Source organism: Bombina bombina, chromosome 3 (assembly GCF_027579735.1).
Source record: "Bombina bombina isolate aBomBom1 chromosome 3, aBomBom1.pri, whole genome shotgun sequence".
NCBI lineage: Eukaryota > Metazoa > Chordata > Amphibia > Anura > Bombinatoridae > Bombina > Bombina bombina.
The window spans coordinates 395,753,712-395,777,795 of record NC_069501.1 but is presented as its reverse complement, the minus strand read 5'-3'; positions in this window follow the sequence as shown (position 1 = coordinate 395,777,795).

The window sequence follows — 24,084 nt, the reverse complement described above, 5'->3', positions numbered from 1 at the left end:
GAAAGAAATTTATGTTTACACCTAACACCCTAAAATAAACCCCGAGTCTAAACACTCCTAATCTGCTACCCCCGACATCGCCGACACCTACAGTACACTTATTAACCCCTAATCTGCTGCCCCTAACATCGCCGTCACCTAGCTACATTTATTAACCCCTAATCTGCCGCCCCCAATGTAGCCGCCAACTACATTACTAAGCTAAAAATAAAATCCACCCAATAAAACCTTAAAAAAACGTAACACTAACCCCCGAAGATCCACTTACAGTTTTTGAAGACCCGACATCCATCCTCAACGAAGCGGCAGAAGTCCTCAGCGAAGCCAGCAGAAGTCTTCATCCAAGCAGTCCGAAGTCTTCATCCAAGCTGGCAGAAGTCTTCATCCAGATGGCATCTTCTAGTTTATGGGTGTTAGTGTACTATTTAGCACTTTAGTTATGAGTTTTATGTTATGGCTTTGTAGCATAAAACTCATAACTACTGACTTTCAGATGGCGGTACAAATCTTGACGGTTTAGGGTGTACCGCTCACTTTTTGGCCTCCCCGGCAAACTCGTAATACCGGCGCAAAGGAAGTCCCATTTTGCGGTAATTACGGCCCAAAAAGTGTGCGGTGCAGCTATACCTGCAAGACTCGTAATACCAGCGGTAGTGAAAAAGAGCCTTAACGCTGCTTTTTCACTCATACCGCAAAACTCGTAATCTAGCCGTAAATTTAATTACTACGCCCCCTAACCTAACACCCCCTATATTAACCCCAATTACATAAACTAAGTTACAATTAAAATAAAAAATCTTAACATTAATTTAAAAATAAAACCTAACAAATTACAAAAAATTAATCTAAAATAACAAGAAATACAGAAAAAATAAACAAAATTATCAAAAATTAAACCTAATCCCTATAAAAATAAAAAATCCCCCCAAAATAAAAAACACCCCCTAAACTAAACTACCAATAGCCCTTAAAAGGACCTTTTGTAGGGCATTGCCCTAAGTTAAACAACTCTTTTACATTTAAAAAATACTAAGTCCCCCCTAACAGTAAACCCCCCCACCCACCAAACCCCCCAAAATAAAAAAAACTAAACTACCCATTGCCCCTAAAGGGGTATTTGTATGGGAATTGCCCTTAATAGGGCATTCAGCTCTTTTACTGCCCTTCAAAGGATATTCAGCTCTTTTACTAGACCATTAAATCCCTAATTTTAAAAATAATAATTAAAAAAAAAAAAAAAAAAAGCCTAAGTCTAACCCCAAAAAGGTACTCACCGTTCCTGAGTCCAGGGGGAGGTCTTCTTCCAAGTGGCTCCATCATCTTCTATCTTCATCCGGCGCGAAGGCAGCGTGGAACGGAGGTGCGTAACTGGCTTGCCCGATGCACAGATCCTCAGCGGCGGTCCTCCAAAGCGGCGTGGAGGCTCCTTTTCATGCGATTGTCCGCCGCACACTGAAGATTAAATGCAAGGTACCCCATATTTATTGGGATACCTTGCATTCCTATTGGCTGAAATTTTTAAATCAGCCAATAGGATGAGAGCTACTGAAATCTTATTGGCTGATTTGAACAGCCAATAGGATTTCATTAGCTCTAATCCTATTGGCTGATTTCAAAATTTCAGCCAATAGGAATACAAGGCACCCCAAATTGAATGCGGTACCTTGCATTAAATTTTCAGTGTACGACGGAGATCAGATAAAGAGGAGCCTCCACGCAGCTTTGGACCGCTGCTGCTGAAGACCGCCGCTCTGGATCCGTGCATCGGTGGAAGACTGCTCCCCGCCACCTTCGCTCTGGATGAAGATAGAAGATGATGGAGCTGCCTGGAAAAAGACCTTCACTGCCGGACTTCAGAAACGGTGAGTACCCATTTGGGGTTTAGTCGTACGCTTTTTTTTTTTAGGTTAGGGTTTTTTGGGCTGTAAAAGAGCTGATTGCCCTTTTAAGGGCAGGAAAAGAGCTGAATGCCCTTTTAAGCGCAATGCCCATACAAATGCCCCTTTAGGGGCAATGGTTAGCTTAGGTTTTTTTGTTGTTTTTTTTTTCCGAAAGAGCTTTATTGAAACATAATTTGATAAATTACAACAAAATAGGACATAAAATATTTTTCAATGTGAGACAAAGACTGGTACATTATCCTCTGATCCTGTATATAGGAATTACATCATAAGTCCATGTAATCGCTCTATTTTTTTTTTAACAATATTATCTAAAGCAAGAGAAAACCATATTTCCAAGAATATTATTAACAATAACAATAAACAGATATTACCCATTGCCCAAAAACTCAGTGAGTACTGTATAGTGGTCTTTCGGGCCATATCAAGTAGGTAATTACACATCAACACATGTCAACTAATAAGGGATAATAAAAAGATAAAAAAAACAAATAAATGAAAATTAATCGTGGGACAGTAAAGTAGGGTGTGAGGAAGGGGTATGGAAGATATACATCGTAGTTTCAGCAGGTCTAACTCCAATCCGGTTGTGTCAAAAACCTATTTCTATGTGTCATTATTGCCCCTCAGGGCCTCATGCCATTTAACCAAAATTTGCTCATGCGTCACAGCCCTGCCCGACTCCCAGTAGTGGCTTCTGTCTAGTTTTAAGGTGAGTGCAACCTGGGCTTTCCAGTGATCTAACGTGGGGATCGCTGTCGACTTCCACCTCTGGGGGACAAGTGCTTTAGCACTGTTTAAAAAGATCATAAGGAGCAGCTGAAGTGAGACCTCCTCAACCTTGGGCAGAGATTGGAAGAGTAAGATGTCTGGTCTCAAGGGTAATGTGATTGAGAAAGCCTGTTTAAGAAATGCGATGAACTGATTCCAGAAGGGAGCTATTCTGTCACATTTCCACCAGATGTGCAGAAGGTCAGCCTCCTCTCCGCAGCCCCTCCAGCATCTCCCATCTGTTTTTTTGTATATTTGTTTTATTCTGGTGGGGGTCAGATACCATCGAGAGATACATTTAAAATTCATTTCTTGAGTGTTGGCTGAGATTGAGGATTTTTTATGCGTGAGGAAGATTTTTTCCCAGTCCTTTGGTGCTATATTTGTGTGCAAGTCAGAGTGCCATTTATGTATAGAGGCGGGCATAACGTCAGAGGGTATCAATAGTTTGTAAATTTTGGATAGCATGTGTCGCACAGGGCATTCTAACATAGCTTAGGTTTTTTAAGACTTAGTTTCTTTTATTTTTGGGGGGGGTGGTTGGATGGGGGGCTTTACTGTTAGGGGATAATTTGTAATTTTTACATGTAAAAGAGCTGATTTCTTTAGGGCAATGCCCTACAAAAGGTCCTTTTAAGGGCTATTGGTAGTTTGTTGATAGATTAGGGGGTGTTTTATTTTGGGGGGGGTAATTTTTATAGGGGTATTAGTTAAGGTTTACATCTTTTATTTTGGATAGCTTTGTTTATTTTTTCTGTAATTTTTTTTGTAATATTAGCTTTAGTGTTTGTAGTTTTTCAAACATAGACTGCCCTCTGGGCAGGCTTCTCGCATAGTGTGTATATATATATATATATATTTATATATATATATATATATATATATATATATATATATATATATACACACACATATACACTGTATATATGTATATATATATATATATATATATATATATATTTTTTTTTTTTAACACAATAACATTTTTGGAGTATGAAGAAAAAGAATTTACAATGGCACTATTTAGGCCGTCCCCACTGAATTGTAATATTTATATATCCTATCACAATATTCGTTGTGGTGGGTTGGTGCTTGTGCATAAATAAATGAATACTACAAATTAGTGAAACAAAGGTGTTTCACTGCGAAAGTATGCACTTGTAGCACTCTAAGGCCCAGACTAGAAGGCTGAACTTCACAGTTAAAGATAAAATATAACTTTTATTGTTATTATATTAAAAATGAATATCAAACAAAAACCACACTCAAATAGTTAAAAACCAAATGGTAGATAGAACTAACAAGTGATATAATATTGTAATGTCAGTATATATGACATCCAAATTATTGGTGTATTCCAATGTTTGTTAAATTGTTAAATAAAGCAACTAGATTATCAGACTGTCTAAATAATTATCTATATGACAGTGTTCCACAGTAAATGCAATGCAACAATGTGTCAACTGGTTTAGTGCATTGCGAGTATAACTAGTCAGTCACAAAGGTTATAAAAATTCCCTGTGAACGATGTGTGTGAAGCTCCTGTCATCTGTATCAGTGTCACTAAGGAATACTCAAATGACTTGACTGGTAACACTGTGTGAGTCAATTCAATGACCTGTATATTGCAGGGATTGACTTAAAGGGCCACTAAACCCAAAATTTTTCTTTCATGATTCAGATAGAACATACAAATTTAAACAACATTATAATTTACTTCTATTATTTATTTTGCTTCATTTTTGAAATATCCTTATTTAAAGAAAAAGCAATGCACATGGGTGAGCCAATCACATGAGACTTCTATGTGCAGCAACCAATCAGCAGCTATTTAGCATATCTAGATATGCTTTTCAGCAAAGAATATCAAGAGAATAAAACAAATTAGATAATAGAAGTAAATTAGAAAGATGTTTAAAAATGCATTCTCTTTCTAAATCATGAAAGAAAAAATGTGGGTATCATGGCCCTTTAAGCAATATAAATGATTGCTGTGTATATGTGCACATATAACATCTGATAATTATGTGAGATATGTCTGTTATCCATGAACTGGGTGACAGAGTATGGCTGCAAGGGAAATCACATAGATAAATGTGGTGTATGAGCTAGAGTATTACTGATACATCTGATAGCTATAATAGCTCATAGGAAAGATTTCCAATAGTTAGGAAATAATTGAAACGTCTGTTAACCTCTTAAGGACATATGACGGAATTTTTCTGTCATAAAACAATTGAGCAAACAGAAAGCTGTGTCCTTAAAGGGTTAATTGTAACAGCTCATGAATTAAATTTACCAATGGTAACTATTGTCTTTTGAGCAAAGATAATAAAGTGTAAGCTAAATCTATTGCTGGATTCTGCACCACTTCTATTGAAGATATGGGAGATTGAGAGGTTAATACATATAGGATTTGATACACAGGTTTCACTCCTAAGGTAATATACCACTATAATGGAAATAGTGGCAACGGTGTTAGTTTAAACAAATATCAACCCCTTCATAATATAGTATGCTGAAATAATAGTAGATATATAATCTATTCAGTATTCATTATATACCAGTTAGTATCACTGGTGAAGTGTAGGAGAAGGGGGGTGCTGACTGTCTGATAGATATATAGGTACAAAAAAAGAGAGAGAAGTTTGACAGTACCCAGCACTCACAAAACACTATATAGTAACAGTATGCATTGAAAACCGGATTGTGTCAAGAACTGGTTATTAAAACGTAACTTTTACTAATGATAGAATAAAAAGGGTGGTAAATAGTACCAAATGTATAACATAAATATGTGAGACATACATTTAAAACTTAGATTAAGAAACAGATCAGGACTGTGTGTGTGAGACTTCAAAAACAGAATTACTTCCCTGGGTAATAGTTCAAATACACCGTAACCCTCAGGGCTCAGAGAATACACGGATTGCTCTAAAGCTAATCTAAAAAGGGGATTGACCCCAACAACATTACCTAATCTGAGCAATACTGGTATCTAGAGCAGGAGAGGAAACGGTTTATAAATGACTGATTAAGGAAGGCAATTGCCACATCAATATGAGCTTAGAAAGGTCCCAGGTAAACACAAATAAGCAAGTCTCATGCACACAGACAATGCCTGATGTACATTTCGCCGCTAGCACGGCTTTCTCAGAGGTTTGCATATAACTATGTGTTTAACACTTGTGACATCAGTATCTTACCTTAATGGGTCAGTTTCTACTCCTTTACCTAGAACGGCTGAAACATTCACGAACCAGATGAGATTTTGCCTCATGGACAGGATAATTGTATCCCTTAAACAGAAGCATCAAAAAGGGCCTTCCTAGCTCTCCATCATTAACTTCCAAGCACTTTGACTATATTTAATAAACTGCATACAAAACCCAGGGAGGGTTTTATGAATGCTCAAGAAACACAAGAACATGAACAAAAAAGAAATGCTATTGTGGAGCATGCAGCTAAGCCCTGAGGTCAAAGGTTGTTCAGTCATTAATAAAATCTGCTTTAGTTTTATCTAAACCTATGCCGGAAATAGCTGGTGATCGATGCAGACTCTGCCAATTTGGTCCCAGAAAGAGCTGACAAAGGTGAAATTTATAGTTTACCAAAATTTTAGAAAGCTACAAGTTGGAGATGCTGATGATTTCTTGTTTCATAGCTTTAAAAAGCAATATGTGGAGTGAGTCAAGGTCAAGCTTTTTTTTTTTTTTTTTTTTTAAACTGTTAAAGAGGAGTGGAGTGATCACAGCCTGTGATAAACCCAATGCGTGTGCTCACTGTACTACTCAAGAGCTCTGGTAAAAACAAAATTTATGCTTACCTGATAAATTCCTTTCTCCTGTAGTGTAGTCAGTCCACGGGTCATCCATTACTTATGGGATTATAACTCCTCCCTAACAGGAAGTGCAAGAGGATCACCCAAGCAGAGCTGCTATATAGCTCCTCCCCTCTACGTCATACCCAGTCATTCGACCGAAAACCAAACGAGAAAGGAGAAACTATAGGGTGCAGTGGTGACTGGAGTATAATTTAAAATTTAGACCTGCCATAAAAAACAGGGCGGGCCGTGGACTGACTACACTACAGGAGAAAGGAATTTATCAGGTAAGCATAAATTTTGTTTTCTCCTGTTAAGTGTAGTCAGTCCACGGGTCATCCATTACTTATGGGATACCAATACCAAAGCTAAAAGTACACAGATGACGGGAGGGACAGGCAGGATCTTTACACGGAAGGAACCACTGCCTGAAGAACCTTTCTCCCAAAAACAGCCTCCGAAGAAGCAAAAGTGTCAAATTTGTAAAATTTGGAAAAAGTGTGAAGTGAAGACCAAGTCGCAGCCTTGCAAATCTGTTCAACAGAGGCCTCATTTTTAAAGGCCCAAGTGGAAGCCACAGCTCTGGTAGAATGAGCTGTAATTCTTTCAGGAGGCTGCTGTCCAGCAGTCTCATAGGCTAAACTTATTATGCTACGAAGCCAGAAGGAGAGAGAGGTAGCCGAAGCCTTTTGACCTCTCCTCTGTCCAGAATAAACGACAAACAGGGAAGAAGTTTGTTGAAAATCTTTAGTTGCCTGCAAATAAAATTTCAGGGCACGGACAACGTCCAGATTGTGCAGAAGTCGTTCCTTCTTTGAGGAAGGGTTAGGGCACAATGATGGAACAACAATCTCTTGATTGATATTCCTGTTAGTGACTACCTTAGGTAAGAACCCAGGTTTAGTACGCAGAACTACCTTGTCTGAATGGAAAATCAGATAAGGAGAATCACAATGTAAGGCCGATAACTCCGAGACTCTTCGAGCCGAGTAAATAGCCATTAAAAACAGAACTTTCCAAGATAACAGCTTGATATCAATGGAATGAAGGGGTTCAAACGGAACACCCTGTAAAACGTTAAGAACTAAGTTTAAGCTCCATGGCGGAGCAACAGTTTTAAACACAGGCTTAATCCTGGACAAAGCCTGACAAAAAGCCTGAACGTCTGGAACTTCTGACAGACGTTTGTGTAAAAGGATGGACAAAGCTGAGATCTGTCCCTTTAACGAACTAGCGGATAAACCCTTTTCTAAACCTTCTTGTAGAAAAGACAATATCCTAGGAATCCTAACCTTACTCCATGAGTAACTCTTGGATTCGCACCAATGCAAGTATTTGCGCCATATTTTATGGTAAATTTTCCTGGTAACAGGCTTCCTAGCCTGTATTAAGGTATCAATCACTGACTCCGAGAATCCACGCTTTGATAGAATCAAGCGTTCAATCTCCATGCAGTCAGCCTCAGAGAAATTAGATTTGGATGTTTGAAAGGACCCTGAACCAGAAGGTCCTGTCTCAGAGGTAGAGACCATGGCGGACAGGACGACATGTCCACTAGGTCTGCATACCAGGTCCTGCGTGGCCACGCAGGCGCTATTAGAATCACTGATGCTCTCTCCTGTTTGATCCTGGCAATCAATCGAGGAAGCATCGGGAAGGGTGGAAACACATAAGCCATGTTGAAGGCCCAAGGTGCTGTTAGAGCATCTATCAGAACCGCTCCCGGGTCCCTGGACCTGGATCCGCAACAAGGAAGTTTGGCGTTCTGGCGAGACGCCATGAGATCCAGATCTGGTTTGCCCCAACGCCGAAGTATTTGGGCAAAGACCTCCGGATGAAGTTCCCACTCCCCCGGATGAAAAGTCTGGCGACTTAGAAAATCCGCCTCCCAGTTCTCCACGCCTGGGATGTGGATCGCTGATAGGTGGCAAGAGTGAGACTCTTGCCCAGTGAATTATCTTTGAGACTTCCATCATCGCTAGGGAACTCCTTGTCCCTCCCTGATGGTTGATGTAAGCCACAGTCGTGATGTTGTCCGACTGAAACCTGATGAACCTCAGAGTTGCTAACTGAGGCCAAGCCAGAAGGGCATTGAAAACTGCTCTTAATTCCAGAATATTTATGGGAAGGAGACTCTCCTCCTGAGTCCATGATCCCTGAGTCTTCAGGGAATTCCAGACAGCGCCCCAACCTAGCAGGCTGGCGTCTGTTGTTACAATCGTCCAATCTGGCCTGCTGAAGGGCATCCCCTTGGACAGATGTGGCCGAGAGAGCCACCATAGAAGAGAATTTCTGGTCTCTTGATCCAGATTCAGCATAGGGGACAAATCTGAGTAATCCCCATTCCACTGACTTAGCATGCACAATTGCAGTGGTCTGAGATGCAGGCGTGCAAAGGGTACTATGTCCATTGCCGCTACCATTAAGCCGATTACCTCCATGCATTGAGCCACTGACGGGTGTGGAATGGAATGAAGGACACGGCAAGCATTTAGAAGTTTTGTTAACCTGTCCTCTGTCAGGTAAATTTTCATTTCTACAGAATCTATAAGAGTCCCTAAGAAGGGAACTCTTGTGAGTGGCAATAGAGAACTCTTTTCTTCGTTCACTTTCCACCCATGTGACCTTAGAAATGCCAGTACTAACTCTGTATGAGACTTGGCAGTTTGGAAACTTGACGCTTGTATCAGAATGTCGTCTAGGTACGGAGCTACCGATATTCCTCGCGGTCTTAGTACCGCCAGAAGAGAACCCAGAACCTTTGTAAAGATTCTTGGAGCAGTAGCTAACCCGAAGGGAAGAGCTACAAACTGGTAATGCCTGTCTAGGAAGGCAAACCTTAGGTACCGGTAATGATCTTTGTGAATCGGTATGTGAAGGTAGGCATCCTTTAAATCCACTGTGGTCATGTACTGACCCTTTTGGATCATGGGTAAGATTGTCCGAATAGTTTCCATTTTGAACGATGGAACTCTTAGGAATTTGTTTAGGATCTTTAAATCCAAGATTGGTCTGAAGGTTCCTTCTTTCTTGGGAACCACAAACAGATTTGAGTAAAACCCTTGTCCGTGTTCCGACCGCGGAACCGGGTGGATCACTCCCATTAGTAAAAGATCTTGTACACAGCGTAGAAACGCCTCTTTCTTTATCTGGTTTGCTGACAACCTTGAAAGATGAAATCTCCCTTTTGGAGGAGAAGCTTTGAAGTCCAGAAGATATCCCTGAGATATGATCTCCAACGCCCAGGGATCCTGGACATCTCTTGCCCAAGCCTGGGCGAAGAGAGAAAGTCTGCCCCCTACTAGATCCGTTTCCGGATTGGGGGCCCTCACTTCATGCTGTCTTAGGGGCAGCAGCAGGTTTTCTGGCCTGCTTGCCCTTGTTCCAGGTCTGGTTAGGTTTCCAGCCCTGTCTGTAGCGAGCAACAGTTCCTTCCTGTTTTGGAGCGGAGGAAGTTGATGCTGCTCCTGCCTTGAAGTTGCGAAAGGCACGAAAATTAGACTGTCTAGCCCTTGGTTTGGCTCTGTCTTGAGGCAGGGCATGGCCCTTACCTCCAGTAATGTCAGCAATAATTTCTTTCAAACCGGGCCCGAATAATGTTTGCCCTTTGAAAGGTATGTTAAGCAATTTAGATTTAGAAGTCACATCGGCTGACCAGGATTTTAGCCACAGCGCTCTGCGCGCCTGAATGGCGAATCCGGAATTCTTAGCCGTAAGCTTAGTTAAATGTACTACGGCATCAGAAATAAATGAATTAGCTTAAGGACTCTAAGCTTGTCTATAATTTCATCCAATGGAACTGAGCTAATGGTCTCTTCTAGAGACTCAAACCAGAATGCCGCCGCAGCCATGACAGGCGCAATGCATGCTAGGGGTTGTAATATAAAACCTTGTTGAGTAAACATTTTCTTAAGGTAACCCTCTAACTTTTTATCCATTGGATCTGAAAAGACACAGCTATCCTCCACCGGGATAGTGGTACGCTTAGCCAGAGTAGAAACTGCTCCCTCCACCTTAGGGACCGTCTGCCATAAGTCCCGTGTGGTGGCGTCTATTGGAAACATTTTTCTAAATATAGGAGGGGGGGAAAAGGGTACACCGGGCCTATCCCACTCCTTGGTAATAATCTCTGTAAGCCTCTTAGGTATAGGAAAGACGTCAGTACACGCCGGTACCGCATAGTATCTATCCAGCCTACATAATTTCTCTGGGATTGCAACCGTGTTACAATCATTCAGAGCCGCTAATACCTCCCCTAATAGTACACGGAGGTTCTCAAGCTTAAATTTAAAATTTGAAATGTCTGAGTCCAGTTTATTTGGATCAGATCCGTCACCCACAGAATGAAGCTCTCCGTCTTCATGTTCTGCCAATTGTGACGCAGTATCAGACATGGCTCTAACATTATCAGCGTACTCTGTTCTCGCCCCAGAGTGGTCGCGTTTACCTCTAAGTTCTGGCAATTTAGATAAAACTTCAGTCATAACATTAGCCATGTCTTGTAAAGTGATTTGTAATGGCCGCCCTGATGTACTTGGCGCCACAATATCACGCACCTCCTGAGCGGGAGATGCAGGTACTGACACGTGAGGAGAGTTAGTCGGCATAACTTTCCCCTCGTTGTCTGGTGAAATTTTCTTAACATGTACAGATTGGCTTTTATTTAAAGTAGCATCAATGCAATTAGTACACAAATTTCTATTGGGCTCCACATTGGCCTTTGAACATATTGCACAAAGAGATTCCTCTGTGTCAGACATGTTTAAACAAACTAGCAATTAGCCTAGCAAGCTTGGAAAATACTTTTCAAATAAATTTACAAGCAATATAAAAAACGTTACTGCGCCTTTAAGAAGCACACAAAAACTGTCACAGTTGAAATAACAATGAACCGGATTAGTTATAGAAACCAAATTTTCACAGTAAATGCATTAAGTTAGCAAAGGATTGCACCCTCTAGCAAATGGATGATTAACCCCTTAATACCAAAAAACGGATAACAATTGAAAATATAAACGTTTTTATCACAGTCAAAGCACAGTCTCACAGGTCTGCTGTGAGTGATTACCTCCCTCAAAACTAGTTTTGGAGACCCCTGAGCTCTGTAGAGACGTCCTGGATCATGCAGGGAGAAAAAGGCAGACTGTGACTGAATTTCTACTGCGCAATAAAGCGCCAAAATAGGCCCATCCCACTCATAATACAACAGTGGGGAAGCTCAGTAAACTGATTTAATTCATAACAAACGACAGCCATGTGGAAAATAATGCCCATAAAATTTTTCACCAAGTACCTCAGAGAAATAAACGATTAACATGCCAGTAAACGTTTTAAATATAAATTATGAAATGTTATCAAAAAGCCTGCTGCTAGCCGCTCTCACTGCAGAATAGGCTAAAAGTTATATGTATACAGTATTTTCTTAGTGAAATGCCATTCCCCAGAAATACTTCAGTGTAAACATACATACATATCAGCCTGATACCAGTTGCTACTACTGCATTTAAGGCTGTACTTACATTACATCGGCATTAGCAGTATTTTCTCAGTCAATTCCATTCCTTAGAAAATAATATACTGCAACATACCTCCTTGAAGGTGAACCTGCCCGCTGTCCCCTGTTCTGAAGTTACCTCGCTCCTCAGAATGGCCGAGAACAGCAAATGGATCTTAGTTACGTCCGCTAAGATCATACACAAAACTCAGGTAGATTCTTCTTCTAATGCTGCCTGAGAAAAAACAACACACTCCGGTGCCGTTTAAAATAACAAACTTTTGATTGAAGAAATAAAAACTAAGTTTAACAACCACAGTCCTCTCACACGTCCTATCTATTAGTTAGGTGCAAGAGAATGACTGGGTATGACGTAGAGGGGAGGAGCTATATAGCAGCTCTGCTTGGGTGATCCTCTTGCACTTCCTGTTAGGGAGGAGTTATAATCCCATAAGTAATGGATGACCCGTGGACTGACTACACTTAACAGGAGAAAGACCAGGGTCTGTTTATCAAGCTGCATAGGCATCTTCCGACCCCTTCTGGTGCAAACTTGAACAAGCAATCCTGCAATCACTAGTTGAGAAGAAGCTATCTTAAGGCCACTGTTTCTTAACCTCTCCTTCACTTCAGAGGCAGTGGAATAAATCCCCACTGGATTGATCTGAACATTGTGATTGACAGCCACTGCTCTTGACTGGTTGCAGGAGGTTTCACTGCACAAGTATTTGCGGATTGTGCTCCAAAGACCGCAGACAAAAAATACCATCCTACTTTCCCAGTCTAGAACTAAATAATCGCCATCTGAGCTGACAAATGGATTTGTATTGAATAAAAGGAAAACAAAAAATGTATGCTTACCTGATAAATTTCTTTATTTCCGTATATGGTGAGTCCACGGCCTTATCATCAAATACTATTGGGAACATCACTCCTGGCCAGCAGGAGGAGGCAAAGAGCACCACAGCAAAGCTGTTAAATATCACTTCCCTTCCCACAACCCCCAGTCATTCGGCCAAAGGTAAATGGAGAAAAGAAGCAACACGAGGTGTAGAGGTGCCTGAGGTTTTGGCAAGAAAAACTGCTTTAATAAAAAACAAAAAGGACGAGGCTGTGGACTCACCATATCCGGAAAGAAAGAAATTCATCATCAGGTAAGCATCAATTTTGTTTTCTTTCCTAAGATATGGTGAGTCCACGGCATTATCATCAATTACTGTTGGGAATCAATACCCAAGCCAGAGGACACAGATGATTAGGGAGGGACAAGACAGGTAGACCTAAACAGAAGGCACCACCGCTTGAAGAACCTTTCTCCCAAAAGAAGCTTTAGCCAAGGCAAAAGTATCGAATTTATAAAGTCGCAGCCTTGCAAATCCGTTCCACAGAAGCTTTATGCTTGAAAGCCCAGGAGGAAGAAACAGCCCTCGTGAAATGAGCTGTAATTCTCTCAGGATGCTGCTGACCCACAGTCTTGTAAGCCAAACAAATTATACTTCTCAGCCAGAGTGAAAGAGAAGAAGCCCTAACTTTCAGACCTTTGCGTTTTCCAGAGAAACAAACAAACAAGGCAGAAGACTGGCGAAATTCCTTAGTTGCCTGTAAGTAGAACTTCAGAGCACGCACAACAGCCAGGTTGTGTAACAAGCGCTCCTTAGAACAAGAGGGATTAGGACATAGAGAAGGAACAACAACCACCTTATCAGCATGAAAGATAAGGAGAATCACACTGCAGACCTGCCTGGAGAAATGACAAAATTCTAGGAATCCTGAACCTACTCCAAGAGTAGCGCTTAGATTCACACCAATAAAGATATTTGCACCATATCTTATGGTAAATCTTCCTAGTAACAGGCTTGCGAGCCTGAATCATGGTCTCAATGACTGATTCTGAAAACCCACGCTTAAAGAGAACTAAATGTTCAATCTCCAAGCAGTCAGCTTCAGAGAAACGAGATTTGGAAGAAGGAAGGGACCCTGAAGTAGAAGGTCCTTCTTCAGAGGTAGTCTACAAGGTGGAAGAGAAGACATCTCCACCAGGTCTGCATACCAGATCCCGCAAGGCCACGCAGGGGCTATGAGAATCACTGACACACTCTCCTGCTTGATACGAGCGATGACGCATGGAAGGAGAGCGAACAGAGGAAACAGGTATGCCAGCCTGAAATCCCAAGGCATCGCCAGAGCATCTATCAGTGTGGCCTGTGGATCCCTTGACCTCAAACCGTACCTCGGAAGTTTGGCATTCTGTTGAGATGCCATTAGATCCAGCTCCGGCACCCCCATTTGAGGGTCAAGCTGGAGAACACCTCCGGATGGAGTTTCCACTCCCCGGGATGAAAAGTTTGTATGCTCAGAAAATCCGCTTCCCAGTTGTCCACTCCTGGAATGTGGATGGCAGATTCCTCCCACTGAATAATCCGAGTCACCTCCTTCATGGCTAAGGAATTCCGGGTTCCTCCCTGGTGGTTGATGTAAGCCACTGAGGTTATGTTGTCAGACTGGAACCTGATAAACCGGGCTAATGCTAACTGAGGCCAAGCCAGCAGAGCATTGAAAATCGCTCTCAACTCCAAGATGTTTATGGGGAGAGCCGACTCCTCCCGAGTCCCTGCGCCTTTAATGAGTCCCAGACTGCTGCGCAGCCCAGCAGGCTGGCGTTCGTGCTCACAATCACACAGGAAGGTCTCCGAAAGCATGTTCCTTGAGAGAGATGTTCCCGAGACAGCCACCACGGGAGAGAGTCTCTTGCAGACTGATCCAGATGTATCCTCTGAGACAGATCTGCATAATCCCCGTTCCAATGTCTGAGCATGCATAACTGCAGAGCTCTCAAATGGAATCAAGCAAATGGGATGATGTCCATGGAAGCAACCATCAGACCGATTACCTCCATACATTGAGCCACTGATGGTCGAACAGTAGACTGAAGAGAGAGGCAAGAGGCTAGAATCTTGTCTTTTCTAACCTCCATCAGAAATATCTTCATCGATAGGGAATCTATAATGGTCCCTGGGAAAACTACCCTTGTAGCTGGAACAAGGGAGCTCTTTTCCAGATTCACTTTCCATCCGTGGGAATGTAGAAAAGACAAGACAACTCTGTATGAGAGTTTGCTTGTTGAAAAGATGGCACCTGAACCAGAATGTCGTCCAGATAGATCACTGCCAAAAGAGCCCCCAGAACCTTTGAGAAAACTCTGGGAGCTGTGGCAAAGCCAAACGGAAGAGCTACAAACTGAAAATGATTGTTCAGAAAGGCAAATCTCAGAAATTTTTGATGATCCCTGTGAATGGGAACATAAAGGTATGCATCATTCAGGTCTATGGTCGTCATGAACTGACCCTCTAGGACCAAGGGAAGAATGGAATGTATAGTTTCCATCTTGAAGGACGGTACTCTGAGAAACTTGTTTAGACACTTCAAGTCTAGAATTGGCCGGAAAGTGCCCTCTTTTTTGGGAACCATGAACAGATTGGAGTAGAATCCCAGACCCTGTTCCAGAACTGAAACTATCACTCCTAGGTCGGACAGGTCCTGTACACATTTTAAGAATGCCTCTCTTTTTATCTGGTCTACAGATAATCTTGAGAGGTGGAACCTGCTTCTGGGAGGAAAAGTTTTGAACTCTAACTTGTAACCCTGGGATACTATGTCCACAGCCCAAGGATCTGGAACATCCCATATCCATGCCAGAGAGAACTGAAAAAGTCTGCCCCCTACCTGATCCGATCCTGGATCGGGGGCAAACCGTTCATGCCGATTTGGAATCAGCTGAAGGTTTCTTCTATTGCTTCCCCTTGTTCCAAGACTGATTGGGTTTCCAAGAAGGCTTGGACTGTTCCTGCTTGGCAGAGGAAGGGGAAGGCTTACCTCTGAAGTTACGAAAGGAACAAAAATTACTCTAACGTCCTTTCGGTCTTTTCTTATCTTGAGGCAGAAACGTCCCTTTACCACCCGTGATATCGGAAATTATTTCTGCCAGACCAGGACCATACAAGGTTTTACCTTTGTAAGGGATAGTCAAAAGCTTGGATTTAGATGAAACATTTGCTGACCAAGATTTTAACCATTAGGCCCTGCGGGCTAGTACCGCAAAACCAGAGGCGTCTGTAATAAAAGAATTGGCTAACTTAAGAGCCTTAATCCTGTCCTGGATCTCCTCCAAGGGGGTCTCTGCTTGAAGGGACTCAGACAAAGTATCGAACCAATAGGCTGCCGCACTTGTCACAGTGGCAATACACACTGCCGGTTGCCATTGTAAACCCTGATGAACATGCATCTTTTTCAAAAATGACTAATTTTTTTGTCCATAGGGTCCTAAAAAGAGCAGCTATCCTCAATAGGAATAGTAGTTCTCTTAGCCAAAGTAGAAATTGCCCCTTCCACTTTGGGCACTGTCTGCCAAGACTCTTTAATGGAGTCAGCAACCGGAAACATATTTTTAAACACCGGCAACAGGGAAAAAGGAATCCCAGGTCTCTCCCATTCCCGTGCAATAATGTCAATAGCACGGTCAGGTACGGGAAACACCTTCACCGCGGAATGAACATCAAAGTACTTATTAAGTTTACTTGATTTCTTAGGGTTGACAACGATAGGATTATCGGAGTCGTACAGAGTAGCCAAAACTTCCTTTAACAACACACGGAGGTGTTCGAGCTTAAACATGAATGATACAACTTCAGCATCAGATGAAGGATTTATACTGTCTGAATCTGAGATTTCACCCTCAGAGGCCACCTTACAATCTGAATCTCTAATTTTCCTCTTGCGTCTTCCCTGTAACATGGGAATAGCAGCTAATGCCTCAGATACCGCAGAAGATACCTGGGAAGAAATTTCTGCTTGCAAAAACACTCCTCCAGGAGATTGAGAGGAACCACAGGGCACTGCCTGTGACGCCATTACGGCTTGGGACGTCTGAGGAGAAAGCTGTGGCATAGCCTGAACGGCATCATCCTGAGAGAATGGTGGCTCAGAAGAATTGTTTTTAATCTTTGTACAACAATGTCTTTTCAATACATGAGGAACAAAAAAGTAAGGGAGGCTCCAATTACAGACAAAGCTTGCATTCTGCAGAAGGAATAGATTCAGGGTCCATTTTGAAGAAAACATTTTTTTTTTTAAAAAATGCAGTCTCTTTAAAATTGAATTAAAGCATCTAGTGTCCCCACTGGGGTATTCAAATAATTTTAAAGTTGCCAAAAATTAATTATATCTCTTAAAAGGAGATAAAAAATGTCACAAGGAAAAACTAGGGGTTAATTGTCTTTTCTGACCTCCGTTGCTCATAACAAAGCTATAGAAAACACCTCTACACCTCAGCCGTATAGCTGAGGTGCCTACTTGCCCCCTCTGAAACTCCCGATAAGCACAGCAATGTGATTAGCTCTGGATCAGATCCGGACTCCTACGGGCTCTCTGAACACTGCTGGTTTCCAGGAAGTCATGTGGTCGGTACTACGCTGTGCCACAAAGTGAAAGCGTGCGTAACTTCACTGAATTGCTGCCTCAGAAAGGAACCACTCCACTCTAATGTCGGAGGCGGTCCCAGGAGCCGCAACTGAATCGTCAGTTCACAGCCATAAAGTAAGTTGACAGGGACTTACTAGCAGCTCCATAATAAAAAGCGTCTAAGCACCAACGCACTTCAATACAATCCAAGTTACACAATCTCCCAGGATTAAAATTGAGCCACCAATTCTCCAAAACACAGTCCAGTGCCTGCTACTGCCATAAATAGTCCTGTATGACAGGACAAAGTCCAACCTTAGAGCAGTTTATCTGCTTCTGTGCCTCAGTTTAGGAAAAGACATAAAAAAGGCACTTACCTGAACTTCAAGCTGTCTGGCAGGGGCCTGTGGAAGAAAACACATAATTTATGCTTACCTGATAAATTTATTTCTCTTGTAGTGTATCCAGTCCATGGATCATCCATTACTTGTGGGATCACCCACAGCAGAGCTGCTATATAGCTCCTCCCCTCACTGCCATATCCAGTCATTCGACCGAAACAAGACGAGAAAGGAGAAACCATAGGGTGCAGTGGTGACTGTAGTTTAATTAAAATTTAGACCTGCCTTAAAAGGACAGGGCGGGCCGTGGACTGGATACACTACAAGAGAAATAAATTTATCAGGTAAGCATAAATTATGTTTTCTCTTGTTAAGTGTATCCAGTCCACGGATCATCCATTACTTGTGGGATACCAATACCAAAGCTAAAGTACACGGATGATGGGAGGGACAAGGCAGGAACTTAAACGGAAGGAACCACTGCCTGTAGAACCTCTCCCAAAAACAGCCTCCGAAGAAGCAAAAGTGTCAAATTTGTAAAATTTTGAAAAGGTGTGAAGCGAAGACCAAGTCGCAGCCTTGCAAATCTGTTCAACAGAGGCCTCATTTTTAAAGGCCCAGATGGAAGCCACAGCTCTAGTAGAATGAGCTGTAATCCTTTCAGGGGGCTGCTGTCCAGCAGTCTCATAGGCTAAGCGTATTATGCTCCGAAGCCAAAAGGAGAGAGAGGTTGTCGAAGCTTTTTGACCTCTCCTCTGTCCAGAGTAAACGACAAACAGGGCAGATGTTTGACGAAAATCTTTAGTAGCCTGTAAGTAAAACTTCAAGGCACGGACTACGTCCAGATTATGCAAAAGACGTTCCTTCTTTGAAGAAGGATTAGGACACAATGATGGAACAACAATCTCTTGATTGATATTCCTGTTAGAAACCACCTTAGGTAAAAACCCAGGTTTGGTACGCAGAACTACCTTGTCTGAATGAAAAATCAGATAAGGAGAATCACAATGTAAGGCAGATAACTCAGAGACTCTTCGAGCCGAGGAAATAGCCATCAAAAACAGAACTTTCCAAGATAAAAGCTTAATATCAATGGAATGAAGGGGTTCAAACGGAACTCCCTGAAGAACTTTAAGAACCAAGTTTAAGCTCCACGGGGGAGCAACAGTTTTAAACACAGGCTTAATCCTAACCAAAGCCTGACAAAATGCCTGGACGTCTGGAACTTCTGCCAGACGCTTGTGCAAAAGAATAGACAGAGCAGAGATCTGTCCTATTAAAGAACTAGCTGATAAGCCTTTGTCCAAACCCTCTTGGAGAAAGGACAATATCCTAGGAATCCTAACATTACTCCATGAGTAACTCTTGGATTCACACCAATAAAGATATTTACGCCATATCTTATGGTAGATTTTCCTGGTGACAGGCTTCCGAGCTTGTATTAAGGTATCAATGACTGACTCGGAGAAGCCACGCCTTGATAGAATCAAGCGTTCAATCTCCATGCAGTCAGTCTCAGAGAAATTAGATTTGGATGATTGAAAGGACCTTGTATTAGATGGTCCTGCCTCAGAGGCAGAGTCCATGGTGGAAGAGATGACATGTCCACTAGGTCTGCATACCAGGTCCTGCGTGGCCACGCAGGCGCTATCAGAATCACCGATGCTCTCTCCTGTTTGATTTTGGCAATCAGTCGAGGGAGCAGAGGAAACGGTGGAAACACTTAGGCCAGGTTGAAGAACCAAGGAGCTGCTAGAGCATCTATCAGCGTTGCTCCCGGGTCCCTGGACCTGGATCCGTAACAAGGAAGCCTGGCGTTCTGGCGAGACGCCATGAGATCCAGTTCTGGTTTGCCCCAACGATGGACCAGTTGAGCAAACACCTCCGGATGGAGTTCCCACTCCTCCGGATGAAAAGTCTGACGACTTAGAAAATCCGCCTCCCAGTTCTCTACGCCTGGGATGTGGATCGCTGACAGGTGGCAAGAGTGAGACTCTGCCCAGCGAATTATCTTTGAGACTTCTAACATCGCTAGGGAACTCCTGGTTCCCCCTTGATGGTTGATGTAAGCCACAGTCGTGATGTTGTCCGACTGAAATCTGATGAACCTCAGTGTTGCTAACTGAGGCCAAGCTAGAAGAGCATTGAATATTGCTCTTAACTCCAGAATATTTATTGGGAGGAGTTTCTCCTCCTGAGTCCACGATCCCTGAGCCTTCAGGGAGTTCCAGACTGCGCCCCAACCTAGAAGGCTGGCATCTGTTGTTACAATCGTCCAATCTGGCCTGCGAAAGGTCATACCCTTGGACAGATGGACCCGAGAAAGCCACCAGAGAAGAGAATCTCTGGTCTCTTGATCCAGATTTAGTAGAGGGGACAAATCTGAGTAATCCAAATTCCACTGACTTAGCATACATAATTGCAGCGGTCTGAGATGCAGGCGCGCAAATGGCACTATGTCCATTGCCGCTACCATTAAGCCGATTACTTCCATGCACTGAGCCACTGACGGGCGTGGAATGGAATGAAGGACACGGCAAGCATTTAGAAGTTTTGATAACCTGGACTCCGTCAGGTAAATTTTCATCTCTACAGAATCTATAAGAGTCCCTAGGAAGGAGACTCTTGTGAGTGGTGATAGAGAACTCTTTTCCACGTTCACTTTCCACCCATGCGACCTCAGAAATGCCAGAACTATCTCTGTATGAGACTTGGCAATTTGAAAGCTTGACGCCTGTATCAGGAATGTCGTCTAGATACGGAGCCACCGCTATGCCTCGCGGTCTTAGAACCGCCAGAAGTGAGCCCAGAACCTTTGTAAAAATTCTCGGGGCAGTGGCCAACCCGAAGGGAAGAGCTACAAATTGGTAATGCCTGTCTAGAAAGGCAAACCTTAGGAACCGATGATGATCTTTGTGAATCGGTATGTGAAGGTAGGCATCCTTTAAGTCCACTGTGGTCATGTACTGACCCTCTTGGATCATGGGTAGGATGGTCCGAATAGTTTCCATTTTGAATGATGGAACTCTGAGGAATTTGTTTAAGATCTTTAGATCCAAGATTGGTCTGAAGCTTCCCTCTTTCTTGGGAACCACAAACAGATTTGAATAAAATCCCTGTCCTTGTTCCGTCCGCGGAACTGGATGGATCACTCCCATTACTAGGAGGTCTTGCACACAGCTTAGGAATGCCTCTTTCTTTATCTGGTTTGCTGATAACCTTGAAAGATGAAATCTCCCTTGTGGAGGAGAAGCTTTGAAGTCCAGAAGAAATCCCTGAGATATGATCTCCAACGCCCAGGGATCCTGAACATCTCTTGCCCACGCCTGGGCGAAGAGAGAAAGTCTGCCCCCCACTAGATCCGTTTCCGGATAGGGGGCCGTTCCTTCATGCTGTCTTGGGGGCAGCAGCAGGCTTTCTGGCCTGCTTGCCCTTGTTCCAGGACTGGTTAGGTTTCCAGGCCTGTCTGGAATGAGCAACAGTTCCCTCTTGTTTTGAAGCGGAGGAAGTTGATGCTGCTCCTGCCTTGAAATTTTGAAAGGCACGAAAATTAGACTGTTTGGCCTTTGATTTGGCCCTGTCCTGAGGAAGGGTATGACCCTTGCCTCCAGTAATGTCAGCAATAATTTCCTTCAAGCCAGGCCCGAATAAGGTCTGCCCCTTGAAAGGAATGTTGAGTAATTTAGACTTTGAAGTCACGTCAGCTGACCAGGATTTAAGCCATAGCGCCCTACGCGTCTGGATGGCGAATCCGGAATTCTTAGCCGTTAGTTTAGTCAAATGAACAATGGCATCAGAAACAAATGAGTTAGCTAGCTTAAGCGTTCTAAGCTTGTCAATAATTTCATTCAATGGAGCTGTCTGGATGGCCTCTTCCAGGGCCTCAAACCAGAATGCCGCCGCAGCAGTGACAGGCGCAATGCATGCAAGGGGCTGTAAAATAAAACCTTGTTGAATAAACATTTTATTAAGGTAACCCTCCAATTTTTTATCCATTGGATCTGAAAAAGCACAACTGTCCTCAACCAGGATAGTGGTACGCTTTGCTAAAGTAGAAACTGCTCCCTCCACCTTAGGGACCGTCTGCCATAAGTCCCGTGTAGTGGTGTCTATTGGAAACATTTTTCTAAATATAGGAGGTGGGGAAAAGGGCACACCGGGTCTATCCCACTCCTTGCTAATAATTTCTGTAAGCCTTTTAGGTATAGAAAAAACGTCAGTACATACCGGCACCGCATAGTATCTATCCAGCCTACACAATTTCTCTGGAATTGCAACTGTGTTACAGTCATTCAGAGCAGCTAATACCTCCCCAAGCAATACACGGAGGTTCTCAAGCTTAAATTTAAAATTAGAAATCTCAGAATGAGATTTCCCCGAGTCAGAGATGTCACCCACAGACTGAAGCTCTCCGTCCTCATGTTCTGCATACTGTGACGCAGTATCAGACATGGCTCTAACAGCATTTGCGCGCTCTGTATCTCTCCTAACCCCAGAGCTATCGCGCTTGCCTCTTAATTCAGGCAATCTAGATAATACCTCTGACAGGGTATTATTCATGATTGCAGCCATGTCCTGCAAGGTAATCGCTATGGGCGTCCCTGATGTAATTGGCGCCATATTAGCGTGCGTCCCCTGAGCGGGAGGCGAAGGGTCTGACACGTGGGTAGAGTTAGTCGGCATAACTTCCCCTCGACAGAACCCTCTGGTGATAATTCTTTTATAGATAAAGACTGATCTTTACTGTTTAAGGTGAAATCAATACATTTAGTACACATTCTCCTATGGGGCTCCACCATGGCTTTCAAACATAATGAACAAGTAGGTTCCTCTGTGTCAGACATGTTTAAACAGACTAGCAATGAGACTAGCAAGCTTGGAAAACACTTTAAAACAAGTTTACAAGCAATATAAAAAACGTTACTGCGCCTTTAAGAAACACAAATTTTTCGAAATTTTGAAATAACAGTGAAAAAATGCAGTTACACTAACGAAATTTTTACAGTGTATGTAATAAGTTAGCAGAGCATTGCACCCACTTGCAAATGGATGATTAACCCCTTAATACCAAAAACGGAATAACAAATGACAAAAACGTTTTTTAAACAGTCACAACAACTGCCACAGCTCTACTGTGGCTTTTTTACCTCCCTCAATACGACTTTTGAAGGGTTTTGAGCCCTTCAGAGAAGTCCTGGATCATGCAGGAAGAAGCTGGATGTCTGTGTCTGTAATTTTTGCTGTGCAAAAAAACGCTAAAATAGGCCCCTCCCACTCATATTACAACAGTGGGAAGCCTCAGGGAACTGTTTCTAGGCAAAATTCAAGCCAGCCATGTGGAAAAAAACTAGGCCCCAATAAGTTTTATCACCAAACATATGTAAAAAACGATTAAACATGCCAGCAAACGTTTTAAAATACACTTTTATAAGAGTATGTATCTCTATTAATAAGCCTGATACCAGTCGCTATCGCTGCATTTAAGGCTTTACTTACATTACTTCGGTATCAGCAGCATTTTCTAGCAAATTCCATCCCTAGAAAAATATTTTAACTGCACATACCTTATTACAGGAAAACCTGCACGCTATTCCCCCTCTGAAGTTACCTCACTCCTCAGAATATGTGAGAACAGCAAAGGATCTTAGTTACTTCTGCTAAGATCATAGAAAACGCAGGCAGATTCTTCTTCTAAATACTGCCTGAGATAAACAGTACACTCCGGTACCATTTAAAAATAACAAACTTTTGATTGAAGAAATAAACTAAGTATAAAACACCAGAGTCCTCTTACGACCTCCATCTTAGTTGAGAGTTGCAAGAGAATGACTGGATATGGCAGTGAGGGGAGGAGCTATATAGCAGCTCTGCTGTGGGTGATCCTCTTGCAACTTCCTATTGGGAAGGAGAATATCCCACAAGTAATGGATGATCCGTGGACTGGATACACTTAACAAGAGAAAAAGACAGAGTAAGCCTACTCTGGTTTTCTATACATGGGCCGCAAAGTGCTAGGAAATGCAGTGAGGCCCACCCCACAAGTTCCTAACTGCTTGAAAGCAACCACTGCCCTACTGAAGAAGAGACTAACGTGGAGTACAGCTACACCCTGTCTTGACAAGAAAAATCAGAGCAAACCTACTCTGGCTTTAAAAATAATAAAATCTTGATTGAAGAGAAATAATCAGACACAAACTTCACATCCTCCTTGCACGGCAGGCAAAGAGAATGACTGGGGGTTGTGGGAAGGGAAGTGATACTTAACAGCTCTGCTGTGGTGCTCTTTGACTCCTCCTG